Here is a 24,501-nt window from a genome sequence, read left to right as displayed (position 1 = left end):
CTATTTTGTTGACTGCAGACTCAGTTTAACATTCAGTTAAAGTGTTTAGAAATTGGCACTTTCTTAGTACATGTTGTGCTGCTGAAACAGTTCCTAGGGTTTATAGGGATTCAACAACATTAAATGAAAGAATGAACTAATATTTCCAAAAATAATTAATCATGAAGTGTTTTATTCAAAAGGTATCTCAGTAGAACTGACACTTTCACCATGGTTTATCATAATACACAGCTCCTAACACTGGCTCCAAATCATGGTAGATTTTGTCCTGCATGGAGCATTTAGCCAAATGTGGATACATTAATGTTTGCCACCATGTCGGGGAGAGGATGTTATTGGTATGTAGTGGGTAGAAGCCAGCATCCTGAACATATAGGATGCTCCTCACAACTAAGAATCATGAGACCCACAATGTCAACAGTGCGGAGGATGAGAAATTCTGAGTTATATTCTCTGTGGTGCATATCCCTATTCTCTCCATCAACTTGCATCACATATTTCTCTACTGTCAAATTCTTTTTTCACATCTGCCCCTTCTTTTTTCTCTTGTTTGTTCTTCAGATTTTCCATATGGTTTTGATTAGAGTTATGAAAAAAGATTCAAGTTTTTTTTATAGAAGTTGCTGAATTTCAGTTTACCAAATGTCTTATATTTTTTCTCATGTACAGCTCAAAATACTGATGTAAGCTGGTACTACCTATGACTGGATGTCTGAAATAAGCAGGGTTACTTACCTTCTTTTCCATTCAATTTTCAATTCAAAATCAGATGTCACTACATATTTCAATAGCTTCTATTTATTTTGCCACCATAGGACAGAGAGTTACCTTACAGATATATTCCATAATAGTTGCTTGTCTGAAGTATTGACTTGAAGCACTAAATTTAAGGTCCCTTATGATTTCAAATAACCTATTTTCTTTCGAACACTAGTTTACCAAGGGTGATGCATAGTCACTCTATATATTTTGACCATGTGGATCATAAATGAAGATTGATCTTCCAGGTATATTGTTTCTATAATTCCTGAAGAACTTCTATTAATTCATATTATGTAGAAAATAAAATATTAGTTGAATTTACTCACATCCTATGAATAAAATACAAATTAAGTACTAGATAATTTATATATAGGGAAAATATTAAAAATGTGCCTTTAGAACATAATTATTTGAGACTTTCCTATTCAGCACAGTATATTTAAGATCTATTTTCTGATTGTCACATAAAAGGTATTCAATTAATGCTTCAGTTGAAAACAAATGCTTTTGAGTTATATGAGTGAATTTCTTAACTTCAATATGACTATAAGCTTTATTTCTTCTTAATTTTCTGATCAGTTAACAGTAGCTAGTTGGACCAATATTTTGAGAAAGATTCTGAGTGTATATATAGGCTTTCTCAGAAAAAAAAAATGTTGGAATAATAAATGCTATCATGAGTATAAAAATGACAAGTGAATATATGCATATGGCAATTCTGCTTTAATTCAGATTAACTATGGATCTGTGTCTACTGATTCTATATAGAGTCTTCATTCTCTTTTGCAATATTAAGACAAATATTATATTACATATCAATTGGTGGGGGTTCACATAATATTGGATCATTTATTCATACTAGAGCAGTCTCAGTTTCTGTTCCTATATGTGCAAAGGGAGCCAGGTTGAGTCATTATTAGAATTGTGTGTGTATGCATGCATACATTAGGATGCAGTGTAAATAGGTCAAGGATGATTTTTTATTTCTCTTCAGTCATTTGGGTTTCTTGATACTAACTGTTTAGAATCAATGCTTTCATTTTATTCCAAAAGAGATAAAAAATAATTGTGATGAAGTTACCTAAAAAAGGTGAGTGTTAATTCCTAAAGTGTTGTGGTTTTGACTAGTTTTAAGGTATCATTAATGAAAATTGGTTAATTTATTTTCTACTGCTGGAAAGCAAATAAGCATCAACTTACTGTCTTAAACAACCCATTAGCTGTCTCACAATTTCTGTAGGCCAGAAGTCCAGATGGAGTGAATTCTCTGCTCAGTGTCCAACAAAACTGAGTCGAAGGTGTTGGCTGGGATTAGGGTCTCATCTGATTTTCAGGGTTCTATTTGAATCTTGGTTCCTGGGAAATCCAGGGTTAAAAAACTGACCACCAGAGCAGACCCAGCCAAGAGACTGAAGACAGAAGCAGACATGTCCAGTATTGCACAGAATGCAATTTACTAGGGATTTACTGACAGAAGTGAGGTCAAGGGTGGCAGCAGAACAGTCAGTGGATCCTGGCAACTTGATCAGGAGGAGGGGCTTTTATAGTGGTCAGGACAATCATGATTTCATTTTAGCTGGATTGTACCTGGTTCATCTTAAGCCAATATCAAGATGCCAGGCACATTCCTAGTTCTAAGGGCACCAGAGTCCAGTTTGTAAATCTTCATACAGCACCCTACATTGTGTTTATTTGTAGTATGCTCAGAAACTATACGGGTAAAACAGGACAGTTGTTCAAGTGCAATCTTAGTAGTTACAAGTCAGGATGGAGGAGGTCAGGTTAAGCTGGATCCCTACAGTTGTTGGAAGAATTCATTTCCTTTCAACTGTGAAACTCGTGGAGGCTTACTTCTTTAAGGCCAGCAGGAGAGAAAGTTTCTGACTTCCAGACCCTCTTTTGGATGCCTCATCTGATTGAGTCAGGACCACCTAATAGAATATTCCTTGATTATATAAAAATTAACTAGTTTGAGGCCCTAATTAAATCTGCTTATACCCCTTCACCTTGACATAAAACTAACTATGGGAGTTAGGCTCTCACCCTGAGGCTACACTCAAAAAGGAGGAGGCCATATAGGACATGTGCTACAGGGGGCAAAGATCTTGGGAACATCATAAAATTCTGTCAACCACAAGTTATGTAAGAGCAGAAGTTAAAGGATCTCTTTTCACACACTCTGTGCCTTAAAAGACAAAGAGAAACAAAGTGAAGAAAGATGTTTCTGTTACCCAATTTAATGAAACTCTTGTGTATTAGCTAACTTTCTAATGCACAATAGCTGATATAAACAACATGTATCAGAAAAGGTTTATTTATATTTATTTGTTTGTTTTAATCAGTTATACATGACAGCAGAATGTTCTTCAATTCATTGTAACCAAATGAAGCACAATTTTTCACTTCTCTAGTTGCACATGAAGTAGGGTCACATCATTTGTGCAATCATACATGTACTTTGGGTAATGATGTCCATCTCATTCATTCCATCATCTTTCTTAACCCTTTGCCCCGCCCTCCCCACCTTTGCCCAATCCAAAATTTCTCTGCTCATCCCATGCCCCCCACCCCATTATGGAATAGCATCCACTTATCCAAGAAAACATTCAGCCCTTGGTTTTGGGGACTGGCTTTCTTCGCTTAGCATGATATTCTCCAACTCCATCCATTTACCTGCAAATGTCATAATTTTATTCTCCTTTATTGTGGAGTAATACTCTATTTTGTATATATACTACAGTTTCTTTATCCATTAATTTATTGAAGGGCATCTAGGTTGGTTCCACAGTTTGAATACTGTGAATTGTGCTCCTTATAAACATTGATGTGGTTGATTTTGACTCACAGTTTTAGAAATTCCAGTCCATGATCAGCTAGCTACTTTGGGGACTGTAACAAGTACATCATGGGAGACTGTGTGGTGTAGCAAAACTGTTCACCTCATGACCAGGAAGCAGAGAGAGAGAGAGAGAGAATGAATATTTCCATAGCCTCCTTCAAGGGCATATCTCCAGTGACCTAAAGACTTCTTATTAGACCCCACACTTTAAAGCTTCTACCTCCTCCCAATAGTGCCACTTTAGGGACCAAGCCATGAATTCATAGGTATTTGGAAAAATCTCAAGATTCAAACTTTAGCATCGTAGGTATCTATGACACACAGCAGAGCTTAGGTGGCCACAAGAGGAGAAATAGTCCAAGAGGCTGGGTCACATAACTAAAAGCACACATGGCAAGACATAGCTTTCTTGGAATAAGCTACAATATTATCATGTGTGAGGTCCTCTGAGGTTGGGCAAGAGGGAAATATTTGAGTGAACCTAGTTTAAAGGACACATGAAATAATATATGGGAAATTAACAATTTACCAAAGAGGTTTTGTTGGTGATTGAGGGAAATGTCATCCAAGTTTTAGAAGTTATGACACTGTAGATTTTAAAATAGATTTGACTTCCATTTTACCTTTAAGCTAGTTATTTATAACAGCTTAATATTTAATTAAGTAATTAACTATGTTAATGTGATTTCTGTGATTTTCATGATCTTTTCTAATTAGCCACAAACACAAAAACACACAGTCACAGCAAACAAATAGCCAAGACTAGGAAAAAAGCAAAATGCTAGAAACTTATTTCTTCTATAATGCTCAAGTCTACTTCTCTGAGATACTGTAGTAGGTGGAAGTTGTAAGAGTCTCTGTGTTTTAAACAAAAGAAAATAACTTAGAGCCTGAGCACTACAATAAAACTGTCCTTCTGTTTACTAAGAAAGAAATTGTTTAGTAAATATCCCCCTGGCAGAAACTTTGAACAAAAGTGATGTTTTCACTTTCAGCTTCACCAGATCTCATGGTAAACTGTCTGGAGCCCTCTTCTGCTTAAGATTACATTCACTTCTGTGTTGCTATGTAGTATAACTTAGATAATCGTTACTTCCAACCAGCCTTTCAGTTGCAAGACAGAACTCTCTTCTCATCCAAATAAAACATTTCTATTCTTCCTATAACCATTCTCCTCCCATATAAATGGGAATACTTTTCAGAAAATATACTCTTAAAATATCTGATATGGGAGTTGTGTTTTTAACAAAATTGTGACATCAAACTCATAAGATAGAGCATTTTATGAACAGAATTAAATATTGAAGTTATCAGTAAAAAGCACACACGATTGCCTCTAATAAAAAAGCTGAAACTAGACATGTCTGCTGTCTGTTTTCTTGTGATGAGATTCTAAAGCCAAACAATCACCAGATAATCCTTTCCCTTATAAAGACCTTCAAAATCATAGGGAATTCTGACAAGTTGAAATTGCTTTTGGGGGTAGACAGGGGTTAGGGGAGTACTTTGAAGCAAGAGCTTGAATTGTCTAAAATATATAAGAGCCTATTTCTTAATGCAGAAATCATGTTCCTCACTGTTTCCTTGCAAAAAACACTAAAGTGCCAATATTTCCAAAAATGGTCCATTGCACTCCTGTATGATTTTATGTATTTCAAAGTGCTATAAATACATTATGTTACTTGGGCTTCACTACAGACTTGTCCAGTTTAATGAGAAAAGAGAATTAGGAAAGGGAAATAGGGTTCCATTCTACACATAAAGAAGGTAAAACAAAAAGAAGGCAAATTATCTTCACATTGCTTAGATATTTTCTAAGTGGTATTTAATCATATTTCAATATATGATGTAGCCTCATATTTATTTCTATTTAAAGATAAAAATGCAATTAGTTGAAAGGAAATCAAAAGATATGTACAACCATAGGGAGAATGAGAACATTGATGCTTGGAAACTTATACTTCATTTCTAGATTTGTCATGTTGTAAAAGATCCTTGGATTTTCCAGCACTAAAATGCATATATTAACTCTTAGGATTCTGATATTTCAATTTTTGTTTAGTCACAGATATAGCATTCCCATATTCAGCTGTCACTCACATTTTAATAACTTAATGATCAACTTCAACACCATCCAAGAAGGTATATTAGGGAAATGATTTAAACTCTCACCATAAACAATAAGAAAAAACACAAGGAGCAATAGTTTTCTGGTACTGTACTATAGCAGTGCAGCATTGAATTCCCTGAGAGAAAAGAAACTACAAAAGGCTCTAGCTTATTATCTGAAAACTGGGAGGGGGAGTCCAAAAAGAAGCTAAGGATATCACTAAGTTGAGAAGATAATTTAACCTTCAGAGAGGTTAAAGTGGTGGGAATTTATAGAGCAGAAAACTGCCCATTCATTCTCAACGCTGGGGATGATAAAGGCATAAATTTCTGGTTTCAAATTTTTTCTGTTTTGTTCTGATGGAGATGTGGATATGATTACTTTATGTAAGACTTTTCCATGGGCCACAAATGACTGATCATATTCAAACACATGATAGATTTCCATTGGCATATCCACATATTGATCAAATAGGGAAACATTCTTTGATAAGAAAGTAATAAGAAAGCACTACCTATTTGGTCTTTAATTATAAAAGTAGATTTACCACTTAGACAATTATATCAAAGATTTAGAGAGATCAAAAACAAGTGCATGTAGTTAATCTCATTAATATACATTTTTACATGTTTTAACATTTTTAAGATTCTGCACATAACACAAATAAAGAGATGAGATATGCACAATTGAAGAATAAATATTAAAAATATATACTATTGTCCAAAATTTAATATAAGGTTAATTGATTTTTAAGCCTAAGCTTATCATTGATCTTTCTTTTGTATCATATAGTTCATAATTTTAATTTAGTCAATGTAACTAACATTTATTTAAGAAACTGATTTTAATATTTATTGAAATATTTATTTTATGCTAGGCACTGTTTACTAGAAAGAATAAAAACAAAATTTCTTTTTCTCATACATTATATGTTTTAAAGGAAAACAAATAAATAAACTATTTAGCAAGATAAGTGCCAATGGGGAAAATAATAAAGCTGATAATATGTCAATTATTGGTTTGACAGGAAGATAAAATGTAATTTTATAGAGTGGTTACTTGAAAAAAAATGGGACTTTTTAGACAGGAGCATGCCTGGGTGCTTTTTTAAAAAGCCAAAAGACTAGGAGAGAGACAAGTAAGGGATGAGTTCAAAGAAATAAGTGAGAGGAAAGATCATGTAAGCCCTTTTAGGTCAAAGTGAAAAGCTTTAGATTTTACTCTTAAATGAATTTGAAAGACACTTGTGGATTTTGATCAATGAAGAAACATAATCAAAATTGTATTTCAAAAGGTCACTCCCGGATGCTGGATTGAGTGCAGATTCAAGGAGGACAAAGGTATAGACAAGAAGTGCCATAGGAAAGAATTACCAAAATCTAAGTGAAAGTAATGAAGGCCTCTTCAAGGAGGGTAGTCACACAGGTGGTGAGAGGTGTTTGGCTTATGGGGTATTGTTTTAAATTAGAGTGAATAGCATCATCTGAAATTTTAGACACAAAGTTAAAATTAAGAGAGATTTTAATTTCCTCCGGATTTGGTGCCTGAACATCTAGGAGGGTAGAGTTGCCAACAACAAAAATGAGGAAAATTGCACAAGAAGACAGTTTGGTGAGGATTGTCAAAATCTCAGTTTTAACTTACTGACTTTGACATGCCAGTTAATATGAGTAGAGATTTAATTAAGTAATGTGCTTGTGATCCATCTTTTTTTTAATAAACAGAGAAGTACCCTGAAATTATAACTTGAAAAAACAGTAATATTTAATTATTGTCTCTATGAAGCATACATGAGTATGGGCTACGGTAGTTGTAAGATAAATTGCAGATTATACTGTACCTATCTGATGATTATTATTGGTTTTTTCCCCTTCTTCCTTATTTAAGAAAGTGCATTAATATATAAAGTTGGAAGACTACAAAAATAAATGATTAATTTATGCATAAGACCTAAGTCAATTCCAAACTGCAGTACTTTACCTATTACTAGAAAAAGATTCCATGTGATACTTTTAAAAATTACCACAAAATAAGAAGTGAAATGAGGAAGTAAAATCTCATCAGTAGCACTTTAGAAATGTAAGGACTTTTAGAAATTTTAGTACCCAAACCCCACACCCCCCAAAAAAAAACCCTCAAGTTCAATATCATAGACTCTTTCTTTTCTTCCCAAGACCTATTTATAAAGCATGTGAGATGTGGTCAGAATTACATCTGAATAGTTGATATCTAATTGTCCTCACAATCATTCTTCCATTAATGATTTGTGAAAAGTTATCTGCTCATCCTGTAGTTAAACTCTCTCCACGGAGGCTCCTGTGTCCCTTATATAAGTGAACTTCTTCACTGTGACTTGGTGAATAATTCCAAACTATGTCTATTCTCAACTCTTTGTTTAACACAGGCATAGGCTGACAGTATGAAATAATAGCAGGCACAGATACCATATGTTTGTATGTTTCTCACATGTGAATACACACACACACACACACACACACACACACAGAGACATGGTTTTAAAATTATGATTTCTACTTTTGTCTCTGTTTTGTGCCAAAACTCAATTGCTTAACTGAAAGGAATATGAGAAGGCATGCTAAATGATTCCAACTATCAGTACAAATTTTACAGGGGTTACTTATTGGTGTTTGAGAAGACTTTGATATTGCAAATGTAACTATTAATTATAATGTTACTAGAATATTTGTTATCACTTTAAAATTAACCTTTATATCCTCAGGAGATTTGTATTTATGAGAGTCACTTGGTGTCTCATATAGAAACTAATTAGTCAACGAATGATAAGTACAGAGAGAACACAAATTAGTTCTTTGTTTACTGCTACTCGGTGGTACCATATAATTTGTATTTTAATTAAATGTTTTATATTGCAAATAGAAAAATATTTGATTCCAAGATAGATAATAGCAGCAATTTCAAGTGTTCCAATAAATAGGTTGACAAGAGCCCTACAGTTATTGTTTAGGCAATAACAATGCAGGAAAAAAAAGAGGTATAAAAATAGCTTACAATCTACAATATTATCAAAAGAACTTTCTCTCTTCCATGGCCATTGTTTGAATTTCTAACTAAGACCCTAGTTTCACAAAAGCCAGTAGATATTTTAGAATACAGAGAACAAGAACATCTAGACGTGGTGAATAGGTTATTAGTTTTTTATTGTGATAAAACATTTTCTTCTACAACATCTAGTAAAAAGCAGTGTTTTTCCAATATTTGGAGAACAATGTTTATGAAGACATCCTAATTATCTGTCAGTTAACCATAGGGAGTGACAAGTATCACTATGCCATGCCATCAATCTTTTTCATTTAATACAGGATTAAAGAGGCAGAAATAGGGGCATTGAATTTTTAGTTTCCTTTATTCTGCTTGAACAAAGGCTCTGAATGTGTTTTTTGTTTGTTTGTTTGTTTTTTTGGTTTACTAGTTTAATGCTCACCCATGAGCTATTAATGGTGCTACTGAACCAAAGCATAACAAAAATGGAATCTTTTGATTTTTTTCCCAACAGTGAGGATAGATGTAAAATCCATTTTCTAGACACTCAGATTTTTTCCCTTCATTTGAAGACTTTCTGTTTCCTTCCAAAAAATTAGAATGTATTCTTTTCCATGTTCTCTTCTTATCCTATTTTTGACCATTTTTTTTGTACAGTTTCATGATAGTATTGTTATGAGCCAGGCTATATGGACAATGACCAAACAGATTCCATATCATGTAAGAATGCTTCTCCCTTAGGAAATCCTCGCCTCTGTACCCATTAATAGTTACCTCACATAGCGTACTTGGCAACACAAAATAGCAATTCTTACACAATGTAAAATTCTTCTCTTTGGTTTCCTTTCTTGGGGGGCATTGTACCTTGTCAGAGATTGATTGTCTAGACATTAGTAACCATTCTCTAACTTGTGCTGAACTAGGGTCATTTTGACACACTTCCCTTCTGCTTGCTTGCTGTTATGTCAACCTGGAAAGTCCCGGTGGGAAATACCAAAGTACCCATTGCATTGTCTTGCTAACTGCCCAGTTCAGCTTCTGTACCTGCTTGCTTGAAGTTTCATCAACCCAGATGTGATTTTTGTCTTTTAATATCCTAAAATGCTCAGGCTCAGACTGTTCCTTGCAGAGAAAGTTATGGATCCTGTGGGGAGCAGTCATTGGCTGGCTAAATAAAGACTCTTCAATTTGGACAATAAAGACTCTTCAATTTGGACAAAATTGGGACTCGGTGTGTTTTCTGAGTGACCTGCCCCACAACAGTATGTTCTTTTTGTGGATGCCATTGCTTCTTTCTCTCTTGGATCCTCCTTAGCATATTTGTTTCCAAGTCACTTTCAAGGTGTTCAGTTTTCCTTTTTGTTTATCTGGAATAAATCCTTCTTGTGACTGCTTTGGATGTTGGTGATTATTCATGTTAGTGTTTTTCATAGATAATAAAATAACTTCTAGCTGATTTGGCTGGGAGTTCACTGTTTTTATGTTTGTTTTTTGCTTGTTTGTTTGTTTCTCTCTGGAGTTTACCTTCCCTTACCCAGAAGTTGTGGGCTCTCTCTAGTCTTTCTGATCTAAGCCTAAGGCCTAGTGGAAGCCTGACCTAGACCGTGACCATTGAGCTAGGTTTGCTTCCTTTCTCCCTGGGGGTGGAGCTTAAATAAGCTACATCTTCAGTGATAGATTTTTTTTTCCCCCACCATCTTTCTCAACTATTGGAAATGCAGTCCAGACCCTGGTTTCTGTCCATGAGGCTTGCTGTGTTCCTCTGACCTACAGCTACCAGCTTCATCCCACAGGAGGAAAAAGCATTCCTTGTTTCAGTCCTACCTGCCATACTTTGTTTCTGTCCCATGAGTGGGATAGAGACATTTCTTTTGAATTCACTGGTTTCCTAGAAGTTATACACACTATTCTTCTAAATTAAAAAATAAAAAAATCACTCTTTGAAAGATAAAGTCACACAGTGGCTGCCAATTTGGCTTTCTATTCTTCATTCTCAATCATACTATTATGATTGGAAATGCCTTCATATCCTGGCAATAAATTGCTAAACGTGGTTTCTACTGTGATCTCGTATAGAAAATGCTTCAGACACAAAATAGAAAATTGGTTTAGGGCATGGACTTTGACACTAGAGGCCCAAGGTGAAAACTGACTATTTATCTTTAAGTAAATCATTTAACCTTCAAGAACTTGTGGTCTATGGTACACAGTGAAAGTAATAATGTTACTATAAGGTGGTTTTGTAAACAGAGATAAATAAAAACTTCTTGAATCACAGTTAGAGCTCCCTAAATATTGTATTATGACATAATGGTCCCTTATACTCCATCCTTCCATTAGAAATTATGAACTTCAACTGGAAGTAGAGGAAAGTACATATTCAACTAAAAATTCTCCAATTTATACTCAGGTATTTGTGGGAAACATATTCACGTTGTTCTTATTTGTTTCTTATTGCTCAATAAAAATATTGAGAGTTAGGGTTGGAGGTTTTGTCTTTCTTGTAATGCATTTGGCTATGACAGAAGACAGAAGGGTTAATGGGAAACCATTATAATAGTTGGGTAACCACAATAGTACTACACCTTTAGAAATTATTCATCATTATTCTCGTTCTCCATCTTCTGAGATTTTCAAAAATGGATTCTGTAACAACTAGTGACCAGGTCCCGTCTCCATTTCCAACACCTTCATTCGATTCTGACTTTTTATTAGAGGCTATAAAACCTAAAAGTTCAATATTCCAATTTCTCATGCAATTAGGAATGGCCAAAGTGATGCAGTACTAGTGAATGTAGTAGACACAGGGGCATGACCACACTATTCCTTTTTTCACCGTCATCCCATCCAAAATATAAATGTCATGCCTGGGGTTTCAGAGCTTTCTTTTACTAGGAAACAAGCTAATATCCTGAAAAGGGTAGAAAGGAGAAAAAGAAAAATCTTGGACCTCTGATAGAATCACTGAGTTTCTGTATCCTACATACATTATTTTCCTCCATGATTCTTGTTATACAACAAAAAAAAAATTGTTGCTATTTGAAGATATTTGACTGGTTTTCTGGTGTTGACTGCTAAAAGTATTACTATCTGACCCACCCAAGCTTTGTGCCTGAGAAAATGAGAAATGTTGGGAAACGATGTGAGAATAAGAAATAATAATTTAAAAATACAGTTAATGAGAAAGTAGTTGCAATCTTGAATGCTTACATTTTCTTCACAGACCCCCTTTTGTTCCCATTTTCCTCCTTATTTTCCCTCCTTGACTCCCTCCATATTATTTAAATCAAGTTTTAATTAACATATTATAAAGAGAGATGATTCAAAGAGCACAATGGGTCATAATGCAAAGACAGCAGTTCACTTTCAGTTACTCAGAAAAAAACAAAAAAACAAAAACCTTTCTACTCATTTTGATTATTTTGTAGACACTTTCCTCCATATTGCTCTAAGATATACTCATAATATTTGTATAAATTTCTAAAATGCATAAATTCTAGCCATCACTTAGTAATTGTATATAGATTCTGACATGTAGTAGATGGTTATTTGTTGAACATTCAACTCCATATTTCTATTTTTCCAATATTATTGTATCATTTATTTTAACCAAAATTATTCATCATCCTTTAAATGATCACAAAAAAGTGACTTATGCTTGTATTTACTTTTATATGTAGTTTTTCCTTCTAGAATGTTACTTCCCGTTTTTCCATATTTTACTTTTATCATCTCAATGATTTTTATGCTTTGAGTGAGTACATCCTTTACATCTAGTTACCCATTATTTTTGTTAAAACACAAATCTCTGTAATACTCTTCCTTCAGTCATAATTTATTATTTCTATGCAAAATTAAAAAAAATCCGTAATCCTGAGATTTCATGTTTGTTTTGTTTTTTTTTCACTGCTTCACTTTAACTCTCTCGAGAAGTCAACAGTAGTCATTATCACTCTCCATTTAATTAATTAGGAGCAAGGACTATGGAGAAAGCATCCTCACACTCAAATGCTAGCTCTAAAACTTATCATCTGTGACATTTATTTAGCCTGTTATTCTTATTTAGTAAGTTTTTCCCTACCTCAAGTTTTTTCCCCATTGGTAAGTGAAATTAATATTAAAATACTAATGATACACAAATTGTTAGAAGGATTAAATGGTTTAATAGATGGAAAACTTTTCAAACAATACCTGGTAAGACGGGTTACCTTTTCTTTCAGTTATTCTAGTCAATTGCTCATTCATTCATTCAACTGAAATACTTCTTCCTGTAGTTTATCAATAAACAATGGAAAGGAAGTAGATTTTACATTACCTTAATATTTCCAAATGTCTTCATCTTAACCCATTATTTGACTTATAGTTTTGGTTACACTTGGAATTCTGGATTGCAAATAAATTTCCCTGTCCTCTAGCAGCTAATGCTACTCTTAAGAGGCTAGTTCAATGTAACTTCTCTCTTGTTTATACCTGGGATCCCATACTGTCCCCACAGGGGTTTTGAATATCCCCATTTTTATCTGAAGATTTGAGATCTCACAGGATAAAATATATAGCAAATGTATTTCACTCATTTTACTGAGCTATCATTGGGTCTGTTTCTTCATATGATTCATAAACTTCAGTTCTGAGACATCTATTATTCTTTGCTAATTACTCTTATTAATTTCTCTGTTCTATCTTTCTAATATTGAATCTCACAGAATCACATTTTCTTAGTTTTTATCTTCCTTCCTCTCCTAGTTGCTGTTGCTATCGTTCTGCTCTATTTTATTTTACTTTTCATCTAAACTCCATTGAATTTTTAATAGAACTTTAACCATCATATTTTTAAATTTCCAAGATCTCTTTCTTGGTATTTTAAATAGGAGCATAATTTTCAAACAACGCAATGATCTTATACGACTCTCAGGTATATAAGAATTGGATTTTCTTAATTTTGAAGGTTAGAAAGGATAGAAGTTTTGGTTTGTAAAATATTTCTTCCAGGTTCACATTTTTCTGTTCATTTATTTTCCTATCTCTATTGTACATCTTCAAAAGTTTATTCAAATGTTTGAGTCAAAGTTCATCAATTATACTAACTAATAAAACAGAAACCGAACAGAAGTTCTGGGGAGAAAAGAAGGCAGATATCCAGAAAGACTGGGTGAACATTTGCTGTTTCTCTGAGGAATTCTTCAGATGTCTCTGTTTTCAAAAACTCTGGAAAAAAAATAGCCCAAGGTGCTGACATTTTGCTTTAGAATTGAACTGGTGAATTTTTAGCTAAAAATTAATGACCCAACATGAATACTTTAACTTTATTTCCTACTTTTAACTCTGTCCACAAATTCTTCCTTCAACCTCTATTTGGCATCTCTGATTTGAGACTCTCCCCTAATTTATCAGAAATGCAGGAATCATGCTGTGAGCAGGGTGAAAGGAAAGAAAAGCATTGATTTTTCTAGATATTGACGTACAACCAGTACTCATGGTAAGTCAAATAACTTGCCCCTGCCAGACACCTTTGAGATAGTAACATCTCTGGGATTTGGTAACTTTAATCAATTTTCTTCTCATCCTCATTAGTGTGAGCATACTTTATATTTTACACCTTCTTCCTCCCTCTGTCTGTATTTATTTGTACAAAAGTTGATAAAGTCTCTTGTTTGCAGGTCTCTCTCTCCTACTCTTTTGTCTTTATAGGTTTTCAGTTTCTTTATATCTTATAAACACTGGGGAAAGTGGAAGAGAGACAGAGGTGGTCAATTCACATAGCCAGTGATATCTGTTTATTAGATAAGATATAGCCTATTTATAAGATTAGATGAGAGTATACCAAAGATCACAATTAGAGGTCTTTCTGAAAGGCTTGAGGGTCTATAAATATGGATTTTAAAGGGCTCTCTCAAAGGAGTCAATCAATTGATAAAAGAAGAACAAGCTAATGAGTAAATAGTTGAAAAATATTGCCAATCAGAAAAGCTTAAGGTAATTGGGAGCATTTAGCCTTGAGGCAATAAACTGGAACTGAGACATGTTTTAGAGTTCAGATATTATGAATAGTTCTCCTTCATCTAAACAGTCAGTCAAGCAAAATGTAAAATGCTTGCACAAAAGATAGCTGAAAGATCTTCCCAGTACCAAGGTATTTATTTACTGAATCCTGGAATTTTTTTCACAAAGACTAAGATGATTTAGACACATATTAAAAATTCATTATTAACTAAAGGAGTATATGAATATGAAGGCTTAGATGTGAAGAGTAAAAGAATATTTAATAATAATAAATACAGGTGGTTGTCACTTTGCCTAACTTGTGTGAAAAAATACATATTTATTGCACATATCAAATAGGAAAACAGAGGAAATTCTCAAATCAGAGATGCCAAATGGAGGATGAAGGAGGAACTTGAGATGCACAGGTAAAAATTGGAAAGAAGGTAAAAATATGTATATGAGGTAGTTAATTATTAGCTAAGATTCAAACTTCCTTGATTCCAAAACAAAATGCCAGTATATTGGGCTATTCTTTCCAGAGTTTTGGGATATGCATATCTCCTTGAAATAGTTTTCTGTGGATAACATAAGAAATTACCACATACTTGGAGGTTTACACAATAGAAATTTTTTATCTCTTAGTTCTTGAGTCCACACTTAATCTAGCAGCAGGGCCACCCTCTCTCTGGCAGCTCCGGGGATGGGTGTTGGGGGGGATCTTTTCTTCGCATTTCTGCAGCTTTGGGTGTTGCTCTACCCTCCTTAACCTTCAGCCACATATGGGTAATCTCTGTCTCTGTGACCACATTGTCTCCTCCTCTTCTCTGTGGCTTCTATTTGACCTCAAATCTCTCTCTGCCTCTCTCTGATAAGTACATTTGTTAGATTTAAAGCCCACATAGACAACCCAAAATAGCATACTGGTCTCAAAACAACTTAGTAGCAAAAGTCCTTACTCACAGATTCCAGGATTTAAGACATGGCCAAAATTTTTTTTAATATTTCTTTTGCCGGTGAAGGTGGAGATTACTATATGAACTGCTGCACTTAGGCATATAAGAATTGTGTCCTCATACTGGTCTCAGGTACTACGAACTGTGCAAAGTGAGATTGGACCATACGTATATACCTATTATCTGGGTGTTTAAGAAAAGAGTTAAAACTTGGAAACATTTCTCAGAATATTGTGTTTAGCTTCACATGAAAAAAGATAGCATACAGATATGAAGAACCAGAATAGAGTCAACACTATCTCCAGAAATGTGAGAATGAGTCTACAAAATATGTACAACAAGAGCTTCTGTAAGTATCTGAAAAGTAGAACCAGATGCTTCAAGATGATAGCCAAATCACAAAAAAAAAAATTCAAATTATTCTAAATTAGTCATTAGTTAATCTTCATGAATTTATATCAGACTGAAAATGTGCAATGTAATATTATTGTATTTTTAAAGAGTTATATTCATATGTTCAAATAATTCATCTAAATGGAATTTATGTTTCTACCGGTTTAAAAATCAATTCTAATTGTATTATATTATTAGTTTCCAAGTGGGTAAAGGGAAAAAAAATCTCAAACTAATGTCTAAGAGTTAATAAACAATAGAATGTTCTTAATACAATCAGTAAGGCTACTTAAACCAGACAATGTAAATGTTTGTAAATCAATCTTTATGTATATAACCTAAAATATCAAAAGCAGAAGTATATGTAATAGTTGATACATTGAATCATCAGTATCAAATGACCAAATACAAGAGTGCTGTCTTTGTTATATAACTGGTTGTTATGGTTTAGATACAAGTTGTCCTCCAAAGGTCATGGGTGAAACAACACAAAAAGGTTCAGAGGTGATATGATTAGTTTATGAGAGTTGTGATCCAATCAATAGATTAACTCCCTAATAGAAATTAACTGGGTGGTAACTGAAGGTAAGTAGAATGTGGTTAGAGGGGAACATATATTCAAATCATAGCAATGAATAAGTCCCTAAATGCCTTTGTATCTCAGGCTCATCATATGTCATGGGAATAATAATGCCTTTCTCATCAGATTATTATCAGGGTTAAACAAGTTAATGTTAGAGGACTAAGAAGTATAGAAGCTTTATAAACTTTGGCTATAATTATTTAAATTACTTTTTCAGAAATCATCTATTAGTAGAAGACATATCAAATTCATTTGAAAAATGAATTTCTTAGATATTTACCAGCAAAAGATATCAGTTGTATTCTTAGCTAATCAAATTGCAAGCACAAGATACATGACTTTAGTAAATTTAAACCCTACATACAATTCTAACTAGATTCATTTTTAAATATTTATTGTCTTCTATGTGACAACTATTGAACTGGATAGTAATTGAAATTCAAAGACGAGTAAATATTAGTTTCAGCCTTCAAAACTTTACAGTTTAGTTAGGGAAATAGATAATTATACAATAACTCAATACAGTAAGTATTACAAGTACTGCTGCAAAGAAAAGGCCTAGAATAGTAAAAGGGAAGTTATTAATTTTCACCAAGCAGGTTTTACAGTTCTGTGATAAAATGGATTTACTGGCACTTCTTAAGATAGACTTTAAGTCTGAGATTGATGAGCATGGCATATGAGGCCATATGTGTCCATGTTCCTGGGAAGAGAGTAATTGGATTCAAAGGGCATGTACAATGAAGAGGGTAAATAAGAAAGGAGCATTAGCTTAGAGCTTTATACACCAGGCTGAAGAGTCTGTTCTTTTGTCAGTAACAGTGGGAAACTATTAATGAATAATCTTTTTTTTTTCTTTTAAGCAACAGAAGTGGAATATGGAAGCTACATTTTAGAAAGATATACTCAATTTGCAACTTAGGGTAAATTAAAATGATAAAAGAATAAAAGTAAGGGAATCAATTATGGAGCCATTTGTACACAGATTATCAGTGCATGCTAAAGATAATGAAAGCTAAGTAATGTATATAAAAATATGGGTAGCATATATAAGGAATATTGTGGAAGTCAAATCACCAGGATTTACTGGTTGTCTATAGGGGGAAAGGAACTGTCAGATATCCCCAAATATCCAAGCTTCAAAAATTAATTCTGCCTCTTCAAAAAATTAAGCGTTAAGAAATGACAGGGCCTGGATGGAAAGTGTTAAGATAGTTGTTTAAGTCAAAATGTAACTTGAAGTTAGAGCAATATATATACATATATATATATATATATATATATATATATATATGAAGATATTATAGTTATTCAAGAGCCTTAATAGCTCTTGAGACTGAGAAGATCACAGACCTAAATGGATGAATTAAGGATGCTAAAATGGAGAGAAAGTAAATTGAGCACAATAAATTTATGAAAAATATTTATGGGGGGTGAAAAATAAGGAAATAAGATGGAATAAAGAGAAATGAAATCTGGCAAAGAATAATGAAGGGTGATGCCAGGTGAGTATGGAGTCACAAAATTAAAGATATTTTCATAAAAAGGGTTGCCCAACACAGTCAAATACAAGGAATTTCAGAAGGAAGTCTGAGAAAAGGACACAGCAACTTGCAGTTTACCAGAAACTTTCAACAGTAAGTAGGATTTGGAGATAGAAGTCGGATAACATAGGCTTAGGGACTTGGTAAGAGAGCAGGGGTGGAAGGATAGAGGAAAGAACAAAAAGATGAGTACCATAAGTAAGTCTTCACAAAGTAGAAATTGTGGAAATTCTGCCTAAAGTGACTTAAAGATGTATAGCAAATTCATCCCCAAAGTGCTTAACCACGTTAGCTATGGAAACAAAAGGATAATGATAGATTAGGAAAGAGAAATGTTCAGGAACAACAAAATTAGGCAGAAAACTGACCCATCAGTAGTGAAGAAGTAGAAGTAAAAGGTAAGTTAGAGGAGACTGAGGAACTGAAGCTGGAGTTCTCTGTGTTGAAGGCATTTAGTAATAGCATGCTATGGTTCAGATATTAGGTGTCCCTCAAAAGCTCACATGTGAGACAATGCAAGAAAATTTAGATGTCAAAGGACTTGGTTATAAGAGCTTTAACCTAATCAGTGCATTAATCCCCTGATAGGGATTAACTGGGAGGTTAGTGTATGCAGGTAGAGTGTGGCTGGAGAAAGTGGGTCATTGGAGTGGACCTTTGAGATATTTAATTTGTTCTGGGTGAGAGGAGACGTTTTTCTGATTTCTAGTGCCCATCTCCTCTGCTCCTTTCCTTTACCACACTCTTCCACCATGATGTTCCGCCTTATCTCAGGCACACAACAACAGAGTCGGCCATGTATGGATTGACCCCTCTGAAGCCATAAAACACCCAAATTTTCCACCTCTTTATTTGTTTTTGCCAGGTCATTTTGGTCACAGCAGTGAAAAAGCTGACTAAAACACAGGGCATTGAAACATGTTTTCCTTTTGTTCTTTAATAGAAACAACATGTTAGATCAAACTATAGGTCAGAGGCAAGCAAATAAGATGCAAGGGATGTTCAGTTCAATTCTTTCTGCAGAATACAATGAAGATAATTTTTAAAGATGTCATGATTATAGGATTTACACTTTAAAAAATACCTAGATAATTCTGTGAACTGGTATTGTTTTGACTTTTGGTTGTATTAATGTGTATTAATTTAGATTATTCTATCATTTGTCCATTCATCTGTCCTTACATTCATCCATCCATCTAACAAATTGGATGTACCATATTCAAAGCACTACACAAGATAATCTAAAATAAGGTATACATCCAGTTTTCAGTGTTCATTATATAATCATAAACTAAATTATCATAAACAGGTAGGATATCTAAATTTGCTGAAGAGCTTAAAATGGAAGGAACTAAACTGGTCAAGGAATTTTTTTTGATGATAAGGCAATAAATGCATTTGTGCATGGTTGTTGCAGAAGTAGGGTTTATAAGAATCAGTGATATACCTAGAAAGAGAGAGAATCTAATGCAAACACATGAGCAAGTAAGACACAAAGGCATATTTGGAGTGCTTGGTTCAGAAAACTAAAAAAGTCCAGTATGATTATAATTTAGAAATAGATATACAGGGAGATTCAGCAATTTCTGTAAGTCATATTAAAGATTTTCAGTTTTATTTTAAAAGCAATTGTATACTCCCCAAACCACTTAGGCAGACATTGTTGTAACTAGATTGCATTTTGAGATTTTTCTAGCTGCAGGGTGGAGAAGAAGTTATATCGAAGCCAGTGAAAATAAAGAAAGATCACTTATTATGGTATTGCAATAGATGAGAATAGATGAAACAGATTTCATCTTTGGTAAGAAGGAGAGAATTCGATGAATTTATCAGCTATATAAGAGGTTCAATTGACTGATAGGACTTAGTGATAAATGGCACGGGAGTGAAAGTGAAGAAGTTGTTGAAGTCCATTTATTTATTTATCTATCTATCTATTTATTTATTTATTTAATGGTATATCAAGATGGATCGAGAACTCAGGAAGAACGTAATGTTTCAGAGCAAGAAAACTCAAATGATTTGTCTTTGAAATATTATATTTGGTATTCTTTTGAGATTCCTTGGTGGAAATGTCAAATTAGCAAATATATATAAAAGTCTAAAGCTCAGTGTAGGGGTCTAGTTCCAAGGTGAGGTTTCTAGCAACTGGAAGGGAAAGAATAAATCTGCAAAGATGTGGTCAGCAAAGTAGTAGGAAACCCAGGACACGAGGTGTCATGAAAATAAAATGAAGTGAAATTCATTTTTGTTCTATTTGATTTCATCTCTTTTCACAAGGAGTGAGGTGGTAATCAAAAATGCCTAACCCTGCTGAGAGGTTGATAACCTGAGTCATGAAAAAATGCCCAGTGACTTCAGAGACACACACGCCACTCAACTAAAAACATAGTTAGACAAATCCAGTCCATAGTGTGATGAATATGGAAAACAAATAGAGTGAGCCGAAGTGAGCAGGAGGTACAGAAATAAAGACTGAAGAATATTTTAAATTTGATGCAGAAGTTTTTAAGAAGAAGATGGGGGGGATCTTCCAGTTGTAGCTGAAATTGGACTTAACCAACTTGACATAAACAATTAGAATTCTTGGTAAAGCATATAGGACAATAGTACAGAGGTCAGTCAGTAGGCAGGACTTCACTGTAGAGAATGAGATGTGACCTATACTTGCCCTTGTTTTCTGCATAGAGATTCCTCTGGACCATGACAAGAGACATATCAGATGACATTTATGAAATTATGGCAGAAATGAAGGTACAAGATGAGCAATTGGCAATGGATGGTGACAACATCTCAGGACAGAAAAACAGAAAAAAAGGAAACTACACAAAGAAAGAGCTCAGGTAATCTCTCTAGATCCTTCTGTGAATCTGATGCTGAATGTTAAATCACAAACACATAGGCAGAAACTCCACAGGTTAATGGAAAAGAGAATTTCCAGGGAACATTAAGAAAAACAATTCCCTGAGCTCCTACAGAGCTGGATGACAGTAAAGTACTGGGCATAAAAGAAAACTATTTTAATACCCAAAGAACTCAGATTAAACACAAGAAGACTTAGCCATTATTAGTATAATTGAAAAAAAAAAACACTAAAATACTGTTTCTTAGCCAGGGATGACTTGACTTCCCCCAGAAAACCTTTGGTAAGTTGGAGACATTTTGCTTGTCACACTTAGAGGGTGGCAGGAGGAGTATGACACACATCTACTGAGACTGGGGATGCTAATAAATATCTTACAATACACAAGAGAGTCCCCCTCCAGAAAATAACTATCTCATTAAAGATATAAATAGTGAGATTAGCAATTCTGCACTAAAGCAAAGACATTACATGGTCAAAGGGACCCTGATCTTGGCCCTGTCTCAGTATTCCTCCTTTATTGGCCTTTCCAAAGGAAGTTCTCATTCATTGCCTGGGTGACAGTGGAGTGCCCTGGGGCCCTGATCAGAATTTGTATGGGCCTGGCTTCTTCCTTTTATGCTCTCAGAACTTTCTCATGTATAGAGTCAACTAGATATTCCAAGGATTTCTGACACACACGTTTATAGAATTGCTTAAATGCTGTGTTTCTAGGGAGCAAGCTTATCACTTCTGATATCAGGCATGGTACCTCCTTCACTATCTCATGTGAAATGAGATCAGATGGCCAAAATGGGATATGCATGCTGATTCAAAGTGACTGGTGCTTATTTTGAACACAAGACAAGGTCAGTATTCTCTAGGCTGATGAAAGTCTACCACCCCCTGCAAATCTGGTAACTGGGAAGACTAAAAACTTAAGAAAATGATTGGAAGCTAGCTCCATAGGTTACATATCAGATGCTGTGACTTCCCTCATGATTCATTTGTGATGTACTAGTTAATTTTATAATAAATAATTGCTCTGAGAACTAAAGAGGCTAGGAAAAATATATAGTTTCAGTATAAATAGATTCCATTCTAACTTACATAGTCTCATAATTAGGAGGAAATATGAGATTCACAAAACAAAACATATGAAGAAATACTGGCTAAAAACTTTCCTAGTTTGGTGAAAACTATAAATCCACGGATTCACAACATACAACCAGCCACACTAATAGATATTATATTCAAATAGCTAAACCCAGTGGTAGAGGGACAGTGTGGAAGGCTGCCAGAGAAAAAGCCACACTGTGTACAGTGGAATGAAAATAATAATCAACAGACAACTCATGAGGAACTAGACAAGCCAAAAATATTGAAATACTATTAATGTTCTGGGAAAAAATGTCAACTTAGAATTTTTATCCAGGAAAAATATTAAGTTGGGCCAAAATAGTAACTTTTTTTTCTGGAAAAACAAAAGTTTAGAAAATATGTCACCAGAAACACACAAAATAATTACTTAGTTGGTAGGAAAGTATAAACATAGATACTAATGGTTTAATTGTACTTTTTTACCTTGAGTAGGTAGAGACATAATATAGAATTACTGCCTCTGAGCACAATTCACAACAGCTAAATTGTGGAGCCAACCTAGATGCCCTTCTGTGGATGAATGGATAAAAAAATGTGGCATATATACACAATGGAATTTTACTCAGCATTACCTGTTTGCAGGTAAATGGATGGCCTTGGAGAAGATAATGCTAAGTGAAGTTAGCCAATCCCCCCAAAAAACAAATGCTGAATGTTTTCTCTGATATAAGGAGGCTGACTCATAGTGGGGTAGGGAGGGGGAGCATGGGAGGAATAGATGAATTCTAGATAGAGAAGAGGGGTGGGAGGGAAAGGAAGGGTGCAGGGAATTAGCAAGGATGGTGGAATGCGATAGACATCATTATCCAAAGTACATGTATGAAGACTCTAATTGGGTGTCAACATACTTTACACACAAACAGTGATATGAAAAATAAGAATTGTAACGCAAAAAAAGTACATGTGTAAAGGCACAAATTGGCATAAACATACTTTATATACAAAGATATGAAAATTATGCTGTATAAGTGTAATAATATTGTAATGCATTCTGCTGTCATGTATTTAAAAAAGTAAAATCAATAAAAAGAAAGAATTACTGCCTATGTGAGTATGGTGACTAGTAATTTTGTTTTTGTTTTTTTGGAACTCACTATTTCGAAAAGCACCTCTCAGATAATGGGCAGGTATCAGCTCAGTAATCATAGCATAAACCCAGTGTAGACAAGCTATCTGTGCTTAAAAATAAGTTAATATTCCTCAAACTTTGCAAATTAATTTATTTCACACTATTATCATCAAAACTATTACTGAAGAGATAAACTTCTAAATTCAGTCCTCTTTCAATGTCCAAGCTTTATTTCATCTTTTGGAACAATAACTATATTCTGCTTGTATTTTTTCATTTAATGTTTTTTAATTTAGTTTGGTAAAACTGGAATTAACTCAGTTGTTTGATGGGGAAAAAAAATCTAATGTGTGATTTTTCCTAATTTTAATTTTACTTGAAGAATATCTTTAGAGTTGTCTACTAAACCTTACTGGACCCACTAGGGAGTTAATTAAAATTTTGCAAACTAAGTGAGCAAATTTAAAGAATTTTAAGTGTAATTTATCCTCTGGTATTTTTAACATTTTTTGTAATATGTGAATTTATTGAACTGCTAAAATATTTACCCACTTCTTTAACCATCATTTATTTAAAGTGAAAATTTTTCATCAAATATATATACCTAATTTTCATATATATGTATATATATATATATATACACACACATATATACATATATATGTGTGTGTGCATGTCTCTGTGTGTGTGTGTGTGTGTGTGTGTATATATATATATATATTATATGAGTGACAATTGCATCTAAAATACAATTGCACAGTTCATTCTAAGAAGGAGGAATATAGCTTGTTTCATTAAAATATCAGGTTGAAGTCTACTTTCTATATTTTCATTCATCAAATTCAAGAACATTTTTTATCTAAAATATGTTGTGTCATGTGCACATCACTTGGCTATAAAGAGTAAAAAATAGCTCATTTCATCCATTCAAACAGTTCTCATAGGAAGATTTTACAGTCAGCCCAAATGGAAATAGCTTAGAATGATAAATGTTTCTTAGAATTGAGTCTGTCCAGCCAAAGGTAGATTTATAAATTCATGAAATCCTTTGCATTCATACTAAGATTGTGGAATGATTTTTGACAATATTGACTATTGCTTTAAATAAAGCTTCCCTCCAAATGAGAAAGTGTCTTTAATGAAAAAAAATCTGACTTTAGAATAAAGAAAAACTTGAAGGAAAGATATTCTTTTGTTTCCCAGTTTCCCAGTATTCAGGCAGCACATTGTATTCCTGGTATT

This window comes from Urocitellus parryii, chromosome 5 (assembly GCF_045843805.1).
Source record: "Urocitellus parryii isolate mUroPar1 chromosome 5, mUroPar1.hap1, whole genome shotgun sequence".
Lineage (NCBI taxonomy): Eukaryota > Metazoa > Chordata > Mammalia > Rodentia > Sciuridae > Urocitellus > Urocitellus parryii.
This window is presented reverse-complemented; position numbering follows the sequence as displayed.